This window comes from Chlorocebus sabaeus, chromosome 12 (genome assembly GCF_047675955.1).
Source record: "Chlorocebus sabaeus isolate Y175 chromosome 12, mChlSab1.0.hap1, whole genome shotgun sequence".
NCBI classification, from domain to species: Eukaryota; Metazoa; Chordata; class Mammalia; order Primates; family Cercopithecidae; genus Chlorocebus; species Chlorocebus sabaeus.
In genome coordinates this window covers 45,432,917-45,451,754 of record NC_132915.1, presented here as the reverse complement: position 1 = coordinate 45,451,754, position 18,838 = coordinate 45,432,917, and the positions used below count along the sequence as shown (strand labels likewise).

The 18,838-nt window shown below is 44.1% G+C and overlaps 1 long non-coding RNA gene across 1 annotated transcript in view; it reads right to left on the bottom strand.

The window, feature by feature from the left end:
* Window positions 1-668: 668 nt before the first annotated feature.
* The window catches only part of LOC140713048 (uncharacterized), a 60,219-nt gene continuing 42,049 nt past the window's right edge, over window positions 669-18,838 (bottom strand). Inside the window, exon 3 of the long non-coding RNA XR_012094928.1 lies at window positions 669-770. This is a non-coding gene — a long non-coding RNA (uncharacterized lncRNA). The remainder of the gene's footprint in view (window positions 771-18,838) is intronic.

Sequence of the window (18,838 nt, the reverse complement as noted above, 5' to 3'; positions counted from 1 at the left end):
GTTTGCTTAATGCCAAGCCACAAAAACATGGAGCCTTTCTGGTCCCGGTTAGGAGAAAACTCCATATCCCAAGCATTCTTGATGATTTGCCTGCAGACTGAGGTGACACAGAAAACAGCCACTGTCCCCAGAACCCCTCTCACTGGGCAGGGGCCACCTCATTCATTCATAACTCAATAGGACAGGGGTCCAGAGAGGCCAGAGAGTTTAATGCCACACTGGACAAGCCAAAGGGTGGCTGTGATGGGGTGTGGTGGCCTGAAAGCAGGTCGCTAATGCACATGGATGCCCTGCCTGCCAGTGGCCTGTTTTCTTGGCCAGAAGAATCTGTAAAAAGAGTACAAAACCTTGTGTTCAAAAGTTTTGGAGTTTATAATATATACAGACTCATACACACATGCCCAGAAATACACAAATTGCTTGTGATACATACATTTGGTGCCAACATAAACAGGACTCTGGCCAAAAACCGTGTTGGTTAGCAACTGGCCAATGTAGCATTTAAAGTTAGAGGCCAACAGAAAAACCCAAACAGTGGTGTTTTTTCCTAAACTTGAAGTCAAAGTCACCAGTCAGTATTGCTTTTCCTTTACAGAATGGTTTTCTATTATCTTCACTCAGGAAAGATCCTGTCTGCAGAGAGGCCAGTGACGGGTTTGCTGTTAGGTGAGTTCATTACTGTAAATCCATCCAAGGCTAGTTCCAATAACAATTACGAGGCCATCAAGCCATGAAATCCGATGTCCACTTTGAATTTGTGACCAGTGCCACTGAAAAAGAGAAGGGGGGTGCTGGACTTCAAGAACTGCCTGGTCTCCAAAGTTTATGGAAGCACTGAGGCCCCAGAGGAGGAAGGGACAGTTTGTCAGGCCAGCCAAGTGACACGTGGAGCAGCAGGTGGAGAGGCAGTGTGTGCTTTTTCCTGAGTCTGCTCCTGGCACAGTGTAGAGTGAGTGCCAACGTCCTAGGTACCATCAACTTGTTAGGGATGCCTTCTTCCCCACACATCTCCCGGCCTCAGATATTAAATGCCCCTTCTATCACCTAATAAGGCCTGTTCCCAGGGAAAGATTAATATCCATTATTTACACCTAGTCCAAATATATTTACGTCATTGCTACCGTCTCATAGGATGTGTTACATTTGAAGTCTGTGGCCTAACAGCCTTGACTTCTGCTAAAAGAATTTTAGTCTTTGGCAAGCAAATGGGAGGGAATTTGGTAGGGATGAGGAGGGCCAGGCTTTATCAAGAGCTTTCCTTACTGCCTGCATCTTCTCTCCCCTCAGCCTTCAGACCTCTGCTTAATACTTCACTCCTAAGTAGGTCAAATTCCACTGAGATGGTCTGCTGGTACCTACACCTCTCCTTAGCTCTTACTGGAGTTTTATATTGTTATCTGTGATTACTTATGTCTGCCTCTTCCGCTGAGCCCCGTAGGTCAAGACCCACATCTATATTTGATCATCATTCTCTCTCAAGTGCCTAGCCCAATGCCTGGCATATAGCACATGCTCAACGAATGTCTGTTGAATGAAAAAAAGCAATGAATGATATGATTAAACGAAGGCTTGCATGAACGGGTGGGTGGATGGGTGGGTGGAGGAATGGAAAGATGGATGGATGATGATGGGTACATGGATGGATGAATGATTGATGGATGATGGAATTTCAGTGCCAGTGCATCTGGGCCCTGTCCATCTTCCTGTAATCCTGCCTCCCTGAGAGCTCTGTGGCTCAAGTGTAGCTTAAAGCAGCTCAGTCAATAGGTGAAGGTGTTCCTGGACGCTCATGATGAATTACTTGGGCAGCAACTGAGAAAGGCCAAAAAGTACAACCAAAGAGAAAGTCTGGGAAGATAAAAGGCAGAGAGGGAGAAGTAGAGGGGTGAGAGGTATGCAGCAGCACAGACCACGGGCAGCTGGAAGAGAAACGCAGGAACTTCGGAGACCTAAGGGAAAAACAGAGGGAGAAGGGATGTTGAGATGAGCCGAGGGGAGGGGGAGGCAGCTGAGAAGGGAGAGCTTAGAAGAGAATCTGTGCCATTAGGATGACAAAAACAATAGGGGCTTTTCTGAGAGGACTGTAGGGAGGTGAAAGTTGAAAGTGGGAGGTTTGTAAGAGGAAGGAGAGGAGGGAAAGAATCTTAACCAGCCAAATTTAAGCAACAGAGAAAGAGGAAAACAAGAAGACAGAAAAATGCTGGCCCTGAAAGCTACAGAAGGGGTACCCAGGGTAAAAAAGCCAAAGCCACAGCCACTCTGCCAAGGGAGGAAACCTTAGGAGACCCACCCAGCCGGCATCTTGAAGTCTCAGACTTTTTCCACCTTATGAGCTGTAAATTGATCCATTCAGTTACAGAAACCTGGTTTTTATTGAGTAATTTCCTCTGGACGACCTCCAGTTTTGAACATGTCCCCAAATTTCTTTGACTCCCCGCCCCAGCCCCCCCAGAGTCCATGCATCAGTGCCCGTAAATCACTGGGAGGCAGGCCTCCCTCGCCATTTGTCAGGTCGCTGGGCTAATCCTGATATGGCCCTTGGTCCTGCTTGGTGCAGAGACCTCGAATCTGTTTGTTCTGCGGGCCAATTCCCAGCATGCCCCTTGCTGAGCTCACATCCCGGCAGCGGCACAGGAGCCCCCAGCCACAGAAGGGATTTCTAACTTGTCCCAAGCCACGTCCTCTGCCTGGCCTCGGATATCAAGGACATTTCTCAATTTTTCTTCTTAGCCTTCAAATGAGGCCTCCTGCAGATGAAAACAAGGGGCTCTTTATGGAAAACATTGCCCATCACTTGTTTTTACATTGCATCTTTTATGCCAGTATCCCTCAAAGCATTTTCACAGACAAGTGCTGTTGTCTTCCCCCTTACAGATGGCAGTGAGAGGAAAGCACAGCAAGTTAAGTGGTTTAACGAAGGTCACTCAAAAAGTCAGAACAGAGGTGGGAAAGGAACCCAGAACTCCCCACTCCCAGGCTCAGCCCTTGCCCACTCCCAGACCTAGCTGCAAACAGTTGGTGACTGTGAGTGGCCTTCTCACACCCTGCCAGCATGTAAATCCCCCTTATCTTTGCTACTTAAAGCTCAGAACTGAAACTCCATCTTCCTAACCAGGATTGCACAGATCTTTGGATGGAAGGGGCCATCTTGCAAAATCAATTGAAGGCTGATGGACCTGCCAAGACCCAAAAGGGTGGGAGGGGGGCCCGCGGGTCCCCTCAGGAGGTGAGACGCAGGCGTCAAGGCTTGAAAAGCAATTGCATTACCTGTGCGGCTGAGGTTTTACTGCCTGCTCAATCTGAAAGTTAGCAAAGTAGTAATCAATGGAAAGGAAATATAATTGAGAAGATTAAAAGCTGAGGGTGGGTATGGACTGGGGAGGGAAGTGATTGCTAAAGAGGTCCATTTGTATAATTCAAAGGTCGATGCCTCTCATTAAACTCACATCTCCAGACACTCAGGGGATGAAAAGAAGCTCTCCATGCTGACTGCCTGACACCTAAGAGTTTCCTCCGGCCACTTTCAAGGGCAGCATGAGACCAGGGGGACGAAGAGCTGTTGGAAGGTGAATTTAGGGGAATTCATAAGCAGAAGAACATTTGGAGAATTGCAAAACACACACAGATCTTCTGACCCTTTTAAAAAAGATATCTGAGTTTCTTGTAGATTATGAAGACTTATTTACATGATCTGCACAGAAACTTAATCCATGCCTAAGGAGGTTCTAGACTGTTTCACCTTCTGTTTATATTTGTACCCACCCTTCCCCTCCAATACACGCGCACACACACATATGTTTATCCTTACATGAAATGCATCTCTTTCTACAGCTTCAGATCCATAATGAACTTTGGCTGAGACGACCTGTTTACTTAGTGACCTAGCAACTACATCTGTCTGAGACAAGTTACACGCTCATCCCCCACACTCCTCCCTGGAAAGGAAGGTGTGTAGGAGAGCAAGCATGTGTGTATATGTCTACAGATCTAAACTGAGATGTTGGGGCTGGAGAGTCCAGGAGGCCAGGACATGGACACCAAAACAGACAATATCATAATTTCCCTTCTAGCCCTGCTCTTTGACTGTGGAGGATGTTCACAGGAGTTAGTCCAGTACATCTGTTTCCTTTACTGTTCTTCGTCTTCAGTCCATGGTGCCTACATCAGAAACCCCTGTAAGTGTACGCTGGAGACCACAGGATGCAGGGAGGGCTGCCAGATATAGTCAATGTTTTAGTTTACTATTGCTGCAGAACACATTACCACAAACTCGGCAGCTTAAAACAACCTGTATTTTTGTACCTCAAAGTTCCCCTGGTTCAGGAGTCTGGCATGGTCTGGACGGGTTCTCCGCTCAGGTCTCACATAGCTAAAGTCAAGGTGTTGGCCAGGTCTGCCATCTTGTCCAAGGCTTGGGGGGCTTCTTCCCAGTTCTCAGGTTGTTGGCAGAACCCAGTTCACTGCAGCATGGAGCTGAGGTTCCCTGCTTTCTTCCTGGCTTCAACTGGGGGCTAGTCTTAGCTCCTAGAGGCTGACCACTGTTCCCTGCCCTTTGGCCTTCTCCACAACACAGTAGTTTTCTCCTTCAAGGTCAATAGACAATCCTCTACTGCTTCAAATTCCTGACTTCCTTTTTCTCTGGATTCTAGACCCAGAATTAAAGGGTTCATGCAGTTTGGTTAGGCATACCCAGATAATCTTCTCTTTAACTTGATAGTCAACTGATTAGTGAGCTTAATTGCATTTGCAAAAATCCCTTTTGCCATGTAGTGTAACATAATCACGGGAGTGATGTTGCATCACATTCACAGGTTTCACCTACACTTTGGGGTAAGAGATTATACCAGAGGAAGGGTCATTGGGGAACATCTCAGAATTCTTCCTAATAGAATAAATAAACATACAATATGCCCAATTAAATTTGAATTTCAGATACACAATGCATTTTAATTATTTCTCACACAATATTCAGGACCCATGTATACTAAAATATTGTTAATCTGAAATTCAAATTTAAATGGGTGCCCTGTATGTTACCTGGCCACCCTAGGTGGAGAGCCTACAGGCTCCACGGAAAGGGAGAGACTGGCTTGCAGCAGAATGCATTTCCTTTGTGTAGCAAGGAGCAGTAGACCTTTCTTCAGCTGGGGGCCTTTTGTTGATAAGAGAAGGCCTCTGTGGCCTTATTTCTGCAGTCCAGCTTTCTCTGCTTCCCTCCCAGCTCCCTCAGCCCAAGCCTGTCAACACCCTGCATACTCACTGAGAGCAATTGCTGTTCCCAGGCCGTGTGCAGAAACAGGCCACAGAGGTCAGCCACAGAGGCTCACTTGCCTAGAATCACAGAGCCTGGGGGATGGGGTAGGGAATTGGAGAGGGGCGCTTGGGTGAAGGGGGAGCCAGAAACTACCCCAGGCCCTCTCCCTTCTGCCCCAACAGAAGCTCTTGCCCTTGGTGGGGGGCATGTGACAGGCTCTCTGGGCTACAGAAAACTCCCCTGAACCAGCAGAAGAGTTTTCCTTGGGAGCGAGGCTTGGCTCTCCTCGCAGCTGCTTCCAACCCTTGCCAGCAACACTTCCAACTCTGGCCAGCCCAGTGTTACATTTTAACAGGCCAGGCCCTATTAGCCTGATCCTAAGATGGGTTATTCTTCCCAGTTTTCACTAACAAAATCCCCTTTTATTTGGACACTCAAGTAGCCTCTAGGAAAGGCGCTTTCATGAGCTGCCAAAAATGTTCGGATGCCGCAACATTTGTGTGTGTGGCCAATTACATCGATACCTCTGGGGCTGATCCCACAGGCCTTTCTCAGGCAAAATACCTGTGAACTTCCAGCAGACCCCCCACCCTTTATCCTGAGCTCTATCTCCAAGAGGAGGCCTGAGGTAGCTGCCTGAGCTGAGCGGCTGGAGATAGGCTTATGCGTAGAGTTTTTACTCGGATGAAATCAATCTGAGTGGGGAGAGTGATTTATATAAGCACCAGCCAATGCATTATTAGAATTAATATCATTATTTTGCTGCTTCCCTTTTTAGGTTTTTCCTCTCATAAATCAATTTAGTTCGATACGATGGGGCTGAGTTTTGGCTGCACACAGATTAGAGTGTTCTGTGCTGTGGGAGCGAAGGACTGTTTGGTGAGTTCAGACAATGCCCCCATTGTTTTCTGATTTATTGAAAGCTCAGGTTTTGCTGGTATTACACGCACTCACTGATGTTTTGCAAAGCCTGGATTAGATTTTTTTTTTTTTTTTTAAACTTGAAAGCTATCTCCATACAGTGTTGGTTTCTCAAAGAGTCTCTAGTTTGTCATAGACTGGCCTTTTTCCACAAGCAAGCAATGGCCAGTGAGAGCGTGGGTGGGTTTCTTTATAATCATTCTTTCTTTCCATCTTCATATTTGGCCAACATGCACTAACTTGTCTTGTGTCTGTTTCGAGTTTCCTACCCACTTGCAGAAGAGGATCTATTTGAGTCTTTTTCTTAATCATTGTCCTTGTTAAATGGCTTCGTTGTGTGATCTCTTTCTTGTTGAGACTATCTCATTGCCAAACCAGTGCAGCCTGTGGTCACCCACCAGAAGTCCACGAATATTGCCAGCTGGGGTGGACTTGGGGGAGTCTGGATGCACCCTTCATGCACTTTATACAAAAATGCCCTCCACAAGCTGCTTCTCAGACACTTGTTTCAGAAGTCACTAGGGAAGCTCACAGCATTTTTCTTATGAAAAGGACATCAGAAATGCTTAGAAAAGGGTCTGCAACAATAAATCAGAAACAGCTGATTCGTCTTCAGGTTGAATCACGCTCCCTTGAGCTTATTCACCTGCCATATCTTCGTCCTGTGTTTGTAAAGCCCTTCCTCACCAGAACCTTCTGAGAGCCCTTGCAATGGCATTTCCCATCCATGTTCCCAGCCTACAGGCTCCTCTGTCACTTTTCCTCTGTTGTGAAAATGAAACTTAGGAGAATAAACCAGGGGGAACAGGCTGCATCCCCACTGGCACAGACCAATGCTCCTAAGAAGAATTCTCATGTTAACCCCTCTAAGGGTGTCTAAAAGCCTGGTTGTGCTTTATTAAATCTCCAAGAATTAGCAAAACATTGATGTTTTAAATAAGCCTTAAAGAGATGAAGTTTTCAAACCCAGAGTCTTACACTTAACAGTCTCTCTCTAAACAGTCTGGAATCAACTGGATTTGATATTGACTAGTTTTTCAGTTTTAAGAAAAAGTATTAAAAATCTTCCCCTAAATGAAAGCTTTCCCAAATAAAGGATTATCATTATATCCATCCTATTTCAGAGCTACAAAATGAGCCCTCCCTGATGCAGGACTTGGCACTGGGAATCCTCAGAGCAGTCTCGATTTTTCTAGGAACATACGTGCCCACATATGTGCACAGCATACTGTACCATCATTGCTCCCCCACTCCCAATTTAGACGCTTTCTCTGGCGAACACATGTAAGTCTATTTCTTCAAAGGGGGAATATTCCATAGGAAAATGGATCAAGAAATTGTTTTTGAAAACAGAAAGGGATCTTTAAAATACTGGTTGTGAATTGAGACAGCAATTCAAGGTGGCAAAAACCCAACTAGTAGTCTTGTAAGTTAGGAGCACTCTTGGTCCCTTGTAATTCTGTGTTCTAAGGTACTAGATTTCATTTCATCGACTTCATTAACACAGTACACTGGGAAGCTGACATATGATCAGCCCGTTGTACATATGCCAAAACTGGGGCTCAGGGAAATTAGGTGGCTTACTCCAACACTCAAGACTGTGGACCAAAGCCAGCTTTCTTGTTCTCCTTTTGAGGGAAACTGCTCAGAATCAACACATTTTTTTCTAAACAGCAGCTCTTATTCATATATTCTTCCAACCAGACTATGAAGTCCTTGATGATGATGATGATGATGATGATGATAATGATGGTGATGATGACACTGGAGACCATTTGTTTTGACCCACTACATTTCAAACACTTTAAAGCACATGTATCATGCTTGAATTTAATGAACTCTTCAAAATGACCCTGTAAGTTAGGGTAATAGTATTAGCCCCGTTTTACGCATTAGGGGAAAAAAGGCTCAGAGATGTTAACTAGCCCAAAGTCTCTAAGCTCAAAGATAGCTGAACTCTGACTTAAACTGTGCTGTGTATGTTCTCAGTAACTAATGGATTGCACCGAACAAAATACTTGGCTACAAAGGCTACGCTGATTGTTTTCGTGTCTCTTTCCCTTTAAAGCTCAGACTAGCTCCTCATTTCTCACAGTAGGCACTTCTAACTGCTAGTTCCATACAACATTTCCTAACATGAAGCTGACTGGTACCCACATAAAGTTGATCACCACCTAGGGCAGAATGCATGGGGTGCAAAGAAGGCAGAAATGCAAGTCAGTCAGTCTCTCTCTTTTTCTCTCTCAGTAGCAACATTTGAAGTTCAATGCTGCTGTGTCTGGATTCTCACCAATAACATAGATCAGATTTGTTCTGAGAGATGCATTTATTTATCTCAATGAGCCTCTTTGTAAATGGTGCACCTTAAACACAGGGCAGTCTTAGCAAGGCTTGCCCTGGCAAAACTAGCAGAACATAGAAGTATATGGTCATGCCTCAACTACTGGAAACATTCAAGGACCATGCTGGGTAAAGATTCATCCCTTTTTGAGATAGTATGGTTGCTCAGTGAAATCTGAAAGGTTGTGTTCAGCTCCTGCCTGTGAAACACACTAGTTGTGTGGCTTCAAGCAAGCTTCAGTACTTAATTTCACTGAACACACTTCCTCACCTAATAAAATGAGGATAATGCTAACCTATTTTCTGGCTGTTGTGGGGATTAAAATACACCTGTTGTGACAATGAGTAGGCCTTCAACAAATATTGCTTTCCCTTTTGGAATATATGGAATATAATTTAGCTTTTTCTCTTAGACACTAGCATATACAAACCATAACCATCCACTCTTAGATTGTGTCTTAATACAGTGAGGCACTCAGCGATTACTTACCTAAGGGGGACCCAATTTCCCCCTGCCATAAACATTCCATCTCATCTGTGTGGATTGGCTTGTATGGTTTCACCTTGACACTTGGGGTGTGTTCCAGGGCTGGGGAGTCTCAGCCTGATAGACAGGCCAGCCTCCTGGGTTGGGTTTCAGTTTCTTCCCCCCATTCACTCAGTGGGTGTTACTCCACTTTGCATCATGCCTTGTCTACTCCTCTGTTCTCCAAGGATGCGCTTCATCACCCTCATGAACCTCTCTTCTTCTTTCTGAATTTCTATTTTCTCCTTTTGTCTCCTTTCCTTCCATTTTCTCAGCCTTTGATATTAGGGAGACTTGGTTTTCATCAGAGCTAATTGTACCAGTCAAGATTCCAGTAGGAAACAGGTGGCATGCTCAAATTAGAACTCTAGAAGGGCTTAACAAAAGTATTATCTACCAAGTGTGGGCAGAGTGAACTACCTTCTGGTTCATTCTGGATGGTGCAGTACACTGGGTCTAAAAACAAGGGAGCTATCACTACTTCTAGCCCCAAGTGGATGAGGAAAGGGAGTGGTTTCTAGAACCTGGGAGACATGTGTCATGGAGAAAGACCCCACTGAAGACGGACAGTAGTCTCACTTGAGAGGAACAGGGGATAAATACCTCAAACTTTCTCTTCTCCCTCCCTTCCATATCTGTCTAGGGCTTCCACTGGACAAAGAACACGTGAGAAGTTAAAGAACAAGGCTTCCAGGGCACATGGCAGGGTAAAGCAGGGCACAGTTGTCTAGAGGCACACACTAACCAAAGAGCTTGCTTTCTTTTAACTCATGAATATAGCAGTCACACATCTTCAACTTCCTGTAGCAGCATATATTCCTCTTTTGGGTCTGGACTCACCACCCATCTAGACAGCTGGAAATCCTGAGTGCAGAGGTGTGGGGTAATTGGGGTGTGGTTGTCATTTATGCAGATTTACAGGCTAAATTGTGTTTTCAATCCTTGTTCCGTTTTCCTTCCTTTCTTTAATTTACTATGGCCTGCTCTACATTTTATGGAGCTATTTTAAGCATACACAGGAGATCTTCTTGCCATACAGAGGGAACAATCAATGTTCTCATTTAATAATTCATTCTTTCATTAAATGCCCCAAGTAATTAAATAAAACATGAATAAATTCCACGCTGATATTTGCTAAAGTTTTGTTTCTAGAGAATTTCACCTGTTGGAAGATATGCTGGTACCATTATTTACGATGATGAGCAATGAAGGAGGAAAACCTTCAGTGTATAGAAACACAGAACTAATTTAATTATATCAAATGCCTACTAAGCATTAGATATTATATATAAACATACCCCTATATCACATATCATATGTTGGAGGCGGTATATACATATATATACACACACACACACGCATGTGTGTATACATATGTGTATACACATGTGTGTATACATGTGTGTATATATAAACGTGTGTGTGTGTGTGTGTGTGTATATATATACTCCCTCCAACACTGAAATAGCCCTATGAAGTATTAAAGACACTGAAGCTCAGAGAAGTTCAGTACCTTACCCAGGGTCACATCTGGTATATGTCAGATTCACAAGTCAACACCAGGTTTGCCTGACACCAAAGCCCCTGCTCTGATTCCCCACCCCTATGTCTTCCCTTCATTTCTATGAGGAAATAGGTGATTCAGAAGAACTATCCTAATAACTCAGACTTTTCCATATTTCAACATGTGTGTGTGACAGAGAGAGAGAGAGAGAGAGAGAGTCAGAGAGAGAATAGAGATAGAGACAGAAAGAGGGACATAGAAAGAGAAAACGAAAGAGGGGGGAGAGAGAAAGAAAGTGTAGATTTCAGAAGCTTGAAAGAAAATCTTTGAGGGAAGTTCTAAAAGAATAGGAGTAGGGGAAAGAACTGGTGGAAAATAAGATCTGTTCTGAGCATTCTTCCCCAGAACAGTTTGACCCGTATTTTTCCATGGGCCCACATGTGAATGTACGTTCTGCAAGGCAGCCTATGCTCACCTAAGGCGATTGTGTCCTTGCCTTGCTCAGAGTCAGTAAGAGGCACAACTGCTCCCAAGGGGGCTTCACATTAGCACTGGGATCACACACACTATTAGTCCCTTCTCACACTGCTGTAAAGAAATACCTGAGGCTGGGTAATTTATAAAGAAAAGAGGTGTATTTGGCTCATGGTTCTTCAGGCTATACAGGAAGCATGGCAGGGAGGCCTCAGGAAACTTACAATCACGTAGGAAAGTGAAAGGAAGCATACACGTCTCACATGGCCAGAACAGGAGGAGGAGATGGGGCAGGTGCTACCCACTTAAACAACCAGATCTCATGAGAACTTGATCATGCTCATGAGACAGCAACGGGGAAATCTTCCCCCAGGATCCAATCACCTCCATCAGGCCCCTCCTCCAACACTGGGGGGCTTGCAATTTGACTTGATGGTTTAGATCTGTGTCCCTGCCCAAATCTATCACACTCCTTTCTAATAACCTGTTTCTTGGATGACCTCCCTGTTAACACTTTCTGATTATTTCATATCATGATGTAAGATACTTGTTTGCTTTAACATTAGTTTTGTAGAAGGTGTGCATTGGAACTACATCTCCTGAAAGTCCTCTGAATGTTAAAATAATGCCACTCTTAAGGAGAAAACTCATTTCCATATACATCCCCACCACTTCCCAAATAGCTTCTTTTCCTACAAAGCCCTATCAGTCCTTTTGTGGACTAAATAACCCTTGACTCTTGCCCCTCCCTCATACCCACATCAAATTGGTCATGAGGTACTAATTGGGCCTGGATTGTGAATCTCTTCCTGCTTCTTCCTCACACTGACACCATAGTTTAAGTCCTTTTCCCCTCTCCTTTGATACACAATGAGCACCCACTCCATAATGGTTTCCCAAATGTGAACACATGAACCATTTTGAGAGACTCTCCTAACCACCTCACCCCCCTTTATTCATCTTCACTGGACCACTAGAGTCAACACTGTAAATTTTAGATTTGATTTCACATAGGCACCTCCTAATGGCTGCTAAAGGCCTAAAAGAACAATCCAAATACCTTAACCTGATGCAGCTGGGTGGGGCCCACCCCTCTTTCCAAGTGCTCCCTCCAGTCCACCGTGCACTCTGTACTCATTTATGTACCCCTACCTTTACTCATGATCCTCTCTCCCCACACTGCTTATTGTCTAGCCTCTTACTACATCTCCTAGCTTAGCCTGAGTCCACGCTTTTAGCCACTAGCAGGAGAAAGAATCCACTGGCCCAGTTTGGCTCAATTAACAATGGCTAGGGAAACAAAGCCACACATGGCCAATGGGGAGTACTCAGTGGCGGGGCCATAGGAGGGTGAGACATTATCAATCTGGCAGCTACCCCAATTTTTGTATTATATTTCCTATATTACTATAGGAACATAGACAGGATAGCCTCTATATCCATGAGCTAGTTGTGGCATATGGGTCTATGTGCCGAGCACTAGAGGCTGAGGCAGGGTACTCACTTATGTTGGTTAGCTGGCATGCTTGTGCTATCTCATTCACAAGATACAGGGACAAAATTTGTGGCTAGTTCTTTCTCACTCTCGAGAACTCAGCCTTAAGTTATCACACATACCCCTAAAGAAAGGAACAAATGTTAAAGGGAAACAGTGGGCAACATCAGAGAGAGGAGAGGCACAGAAATCAATGCACTTCTTGTTAAATTACTATTCTTTTCTCCTTCTTTCTTCACTGGAACCATTCATTAGCATGCATGTGAGATCAGACTAGACTAGAATATTTCAAATGTTCTTTAGATGCTGAACCTTTCCTTCAAAAGAAATGTTAATGGAAGTGTATTAAATGAATCAGATAGAAATGGGGCTGGTGGGGTGCAGAGGGGCTGAGAGCACCGACCTGCCTGCCTGAATTCCCCTACTCCCTGCCTCTCCCACCTCCACAGTGGCCTGTGGGAAGCCCCTGAAGGTCACTATCATGTAGGCTGGCCCACCACAGAGGACTGGGACTCCACCAGGTCAGGAGAAGGACCAGTGAGGGAAGGCGAAGGAAGTCTCATTACAACCTCCAGTTGAGTTTTCCGTATTTGCTTTTCATCAAAGAATTCTAACAAAGCCGTTTTTCTTTTACCTTTGCAGGTCCCTTATTTGACACGAGAAAATGGCTGTATCGTTTGTGGCCTGGGTGTGTTGTGTCTGGTTCCCGTGGTTTGTTTTCTTGCTTTGAAAATGAAACCGTTCATAGCTCAGAGATGGAAAGCAGACCACGTTTTGTCAGCAAGGCCATTCGTCATGTCCCCCAGAGGGGGCCATGAACTCCCACAGCCTTCTGCTCTGCCAGCACGAGGACCACCCATGTTGCAGAGCTCAGAAGGCCACCAGGCAGCACAGGGCCAGCCGGGCACGAGGCTCTGCTACCCAGCTGGCCTGAGGCCTCAGCCAGCTCCCACCCACCCCTGGGGACACAAGTCTGAAATAAGCCAGCATGACAGTCCACGGAGACCAGATCCCACATGGTGGTCCAGGTCTCTTGCAGGGTGAATCTTGCCAAAGGTGAGCCCAGGGTAAACTTGCAAAAGGGCCCAGAGTGAACAGAGCTCCTCAGATCTGCCTCAGAGCAGAGCCCAGTGAGGAAATCACTTTACTGCTCTGGTAAAAGTTGTTTGGCTATGTTTAGGTTGAACTCCTTTTTTTTCAAGTGTTCTGCAGAAAGCTAGTTGTAAAATGCTATGACATATAGCAAAGAACCTCTGTTAGCAAATGTCTGCACCTGCTTCGGGGGAGGGGGGCGGGCAGGGGGAGCGGGGAACCAAAGGAGGAAGTGGTGCAGAAGCATCACTGCCAAAAAAAGTTCCTGAGGCAGCTGTCCCAGGCAGACCAGTGTATCTCAGCAACTCTATCAGACTCACCTGGAAACACACTAAAGGTGCCTGTGGGGACCACCCACACCTTTGGGGCTGGCTGCCTGGAATCTGCATTTAGAACAAGCTTCCCAAGTGATTGCAACCTAAACTCATTTGAGAGTCAGGTCACCTGGGTGATATTGATTAGAGGCCCCCATGTCTGAGGAATGTCTCTCCATCTGAGCCTGAAAGGACATTCCAGGCTTCAGGGAGTGAAGGAAACTTGGAGGGGTCCCAGAGCTGATAAGCAAAGCTGAGGAGGAGGATCCTATTTGCTTCTCCAAGTTGTGTCAAGACTGGAGAAAAGTAGCACAGAGCTCAAACTTTCTGAATCTATTTTTTAAAATTGGGATAAATGTACCACTTAGACCTGGAACAGCAGCTTAGGACAGACCAAGAATTGATTGGAATTGCGCTCAGTGAGGAACACGCTGAGCCCAGAGCCTGTATTTAAAACCTTGTTCCCTCTTATGTCTTTGTTCATTTTTTTAGAAAGTGATGACTCACTCACATCTTAATTTTTAAAAAGATACAGCTGTAACAAAAAGCACAGAAGTATGTGGTTTCTCACACTCTCTCATTGAAACCTATTGGAGCATCCTATCTTATTCCTCTGATACCTAAAACAGACATATGCATCCAAGGTACTCTACCATTCACCTGGAGATAGACTCCAGGCACTCAGAAAGAATCAGAAATATCAACAGACCTTCCCTTGCAACTGCAGGTATTCTCAGCTCACAGCTCACCTTGAATCTGAACCTTTCAGGGTTTCCTAGAATGTGCAGAAGGAGTCCCAACTCTCCCATTCCCCTCTGACTGATCACGGCCGGAGAGCAGCCTCAGACCAGACCTGTGCTCCAGGGACTGGCAGGTTGACCAGTTGTCCCACAGCATTTGGTGCTTCGTCAGCTCCCACACTGGAAGGTGATTCCTGAGTCAGATTTCCCAACTTCATGACTTCAGCATATGTGGCCAAAGGGACTGAGCAGTCATGCTCTCCACAACATCTGGCGTGTTCCACCTCTTGGGTCTCATCTTGCACATTTTCTAATGAAAGAAGAATTCTAATTATCTCATTTCTTTGCCATTGGGTAGAATGATGAGTTTGGGGTGGGGGTGGAGAAGATACTGGAAAAAAAAATGGCTCCTATCTCTTCCTGTGCACTATCTGTATTTGAAATCCAGTGACGAAGATGTATGTGGGATGGAGGAGGGGTTCAGGGAGGACACATTCTGAGACCTAGCAGACTAATCAGTCAGCTCCAGTCGGTTAATCATGTGATCCGCAAATGATTTAGTCACACAATCAGCATTCCCGGGTGGGGGGTGACCATCACTGGCTATGGCCAAGTCTGTTAGAAAGGGAAGAGCAAATGGCACAAGTAGGAAGAGGACAGAAAAGAGAACTGGAGAACAAGAAAATGAAGAAAGAGGGTAGAAAAAAGAAATGGTCAGAGGTAAGAACCAGGACACATGTCTCAACTTTCAAGTATTATTTCTCCTATTGCCCTAATCATACCTCTTAAAAGGAATGCTATTTTTCTTAATTGTATTAATTCTCTGAAAGTACTTCACTACATCAGACATTTTGGGAATTATTAAGAGTGTCTCTGTTTATGCCAGAATATAGCTCCTACTCTTAGCCAATATTTGAAACTCATGTTAGGCTTCATAAGGTCACTGGAATGACTAATTTTTTAAAAAATTAACTTCATGGTGAGAGGTTGTGTGCTTTGGGGACATGTAGATAAAAGTGAGGCCACCATTGATTTCCTTCTCTTTCATTTTTATTTCCCTACTTTTGTACAAGAGAGCATTTTTTAAAATTATACTTTAAGTTGTGGGATACATGTGCAGAACGTGCAGGTTTGTTCCATATGTATACATGTGCCATGGTGGTTTGCTGCACCCATCAACCTATCATCTACATTAGGCATTTCTCCTAATGCTATCCCTCCCCTTGCCCCCCACCCCCTGACAGGCCCTGGTGTGTGATGTTCCCCTCCCTGTGTCCATGTGTTCTCACTGTTCAACTCCCACTTATGAGTGGGAACATGCAGTGTTTGGTTTTCTGTCCCTGTGTTAGTTTGCTGAGAATGATGGTTTCCACTTTCATTTATGTCCCTGCAAAGGACATGAACTCATCCTTTTTATGGCTGGATAGTATTCCATGGTGTATATGTGCCACATTTTCTTTATCCAGTATATCATTGATGGGCATTTGGTTGCCATCTGCAAACAGGGACAATTTGACTTCCTCTATTTCTATTTGAATAACTTTTTCTTTCTCTTGCCTGATTGCCCTGGCCAGAACTTCCAATACTATGTTGAATAGGAGTGGTGAGAGAGGGCATCCTTGTCTTGTGCCAGTTTTCAAAGGGAAAACTTCCAGCTTTTGCCCATTCAGTATGATATTGGCTGTGGGTCTGTCATAAATAGCTCTTATTATTTTGAGATACGTTCCATCAATACCTAGTTTATTGAGAGTTTTTAGCATGAAGGAGCATTGAATTTTATCAAAGGCCTTTTCTGCATCTATTGAGATAAACATGTGGTTTTTGTCATTGGGTCTGTTTATGTTATGGATTACATATATTGATTTGCGTATGTTGAACCAGCCTTGCATCCCAGGGATGAAGCAGAGTTGATCATGGTGGATAAGCTTTTTAATGTGCTGCTGGATTTGGTTTGCCAGTATTTTATGGAGGATTTTCACAAACTAAGTTTCATAAGCGAAGGAGAAATAAAATCCTTTACAGACAAGCAAAGGCTGAGCGATTTTGTCACCACCAGGCCTGCCTTACAAGAGCTCCTGAAGGAAGCACTAAACATGGAAAGGAAAAACCAGGACCAGCCACTGCAAAAACATACCCAACTGTAATGACCACTGACACTACGAAGAAACTACATCAACTAACAGGCAAAATAACCAGCTAGCATCATAATGACAGGATCAAATCCATACATAACAATATTAACCTTAAATGTAAATGGGCTCAATGCCCCAATTAAAAGACACAGACTGGCAAGTTTGATAAAGAGTCAAGACCCATTGGTGTGCTGTATTCAGGAGACCCATCTCACATGCAAAGACACACACATAGGCTCAAAATAAAGGGATGGAGGAAGATTTACCAAGCAAATGGAAAGCAAAAAAAAAAAAAAAAAAAAAAGGAAAAAAAAAGCAGGAGTTGCAATCCTAGTCTCTGATAAAACACTTTAAACCAACAAAGATCAAAAAAGACAAAGGGCATTACATAATGGTAAAGGGATCAATGCAACAAGAAGAGCTAACTATCCTAAATATATATGCATCCAATACAGGAGCACCCAGATTCATAAGGCAAGTTCTCAGAGTCGTACAAAGAGACTTAGACTCCAACACAACAATAGTGGGAGACTTTAACACCCCACTGTCAATATTAGACAGATCAACAGGACAGAAAATTAACAAGGATATTCAGGATTTGAACTCAGCTCTGGAACAGGAGGACATAACAGACATCTACAGAACTCTCCAGCCCAAATCAACAGAATATACTTTCTTCTCAGCACCACACTGCTCTTATTCTAAAACTGACCACATAATTGGAAGTAAAACACTCCTCAGCAAATGCAAAAGAAGGGAAATCATAACAGTCTCTCAGACCACAGTGCAATCAAATTAGAGCTCAGGATTAAGAAACTCACTCAAAACCGCACAACTACATGGAAACTGAACAACCTGCTCCTGAATAACTACTGGGTAAATAACGAAATAAAGGCAGAAATAATTTCTTTAAAACCAATGAGAACAAAGACACAATGTACCAGAATCTCTGTGACACAGCTAAAGCAGTGTTTAGAGGGAAATTTATAGCACTAAATGCCCACAGCAGAAAGCAGGAAAGATCTAAAATCGACATCCTAACATCACAATTAAATGAACTAGAGAAGCAAGAGCAAAAAAATTCAAAAGTTAGCAGAAGGCAAGAAATAACTAAGACCAGAGCTGAACTGAAGGAGATAGAGAAATGAAAACCCTTCAAAAACTCAATGAATCCAGGAGCTGGTTTCTTTTTGTTTTGTTTTTGAAAGATTAACAAAATAGACAGACTGCTAGACAGACTAATAAAGAAAAAAGAGAGAAAAATCAAATGGACACAACAAAAAATGATAGGGAGGCTGAGGCGGGCAGATCACGAGGTCAGGAGTTCGAGACCAGCCTGACCAATGTGATGAAACCCCATCTCTACTAAAAATACAAAAATTAGCCAGGTGTGGTGGTGCACACCTGTAATCCCAGCTACTTGGGAGGCTGAGGCAGGAGAATCGCTTGAACCCAGGAGGTGGAGGTTGCAGTGAGCCAAGATCGTGCCACTGCACTTCAGCCTCATCAACGGAGCAAGACCCCACCTCAAAAAAAAAAAAAAATTATAAAGGGGATATCACCACTGATCCCACAGAAATACAAACTACTATCAGATAATACTATAAATACCTCTATGTAAAAGAACTAGAAAATCTAGACGAAATGGATAAATTTCTGGATACATACACCCTTCCCAAGACTAAACCAGGAAGAAGTCGAATCCCTGAATAGACCAATGAACAAGTTCTAAAATTGAGGCAGTAATTAATAGCCTATGAACCAAAAAAAGCCCAGGACCAGATGGACTCACAGCCAGTGAGCCACAGAGGTACAAAGAGGAGCTGGTACCATTCCTTCTGAAACTATTCCAAACAACAGAAAAAGAGAAACTCCTTCCTAACTCATTTTATGAGACCAGCATCATCCTGTTACCAAAACCTGGCAGAGACACAACAATAAAATAATTTCAGGCCAATATTCCTGATAAAAGGGCAAGTTTTAAGAGAGAATAAAGAGTACCACATTCCATTTCTCACTCCCATTCATGTCTGTGGTCTTTATTAT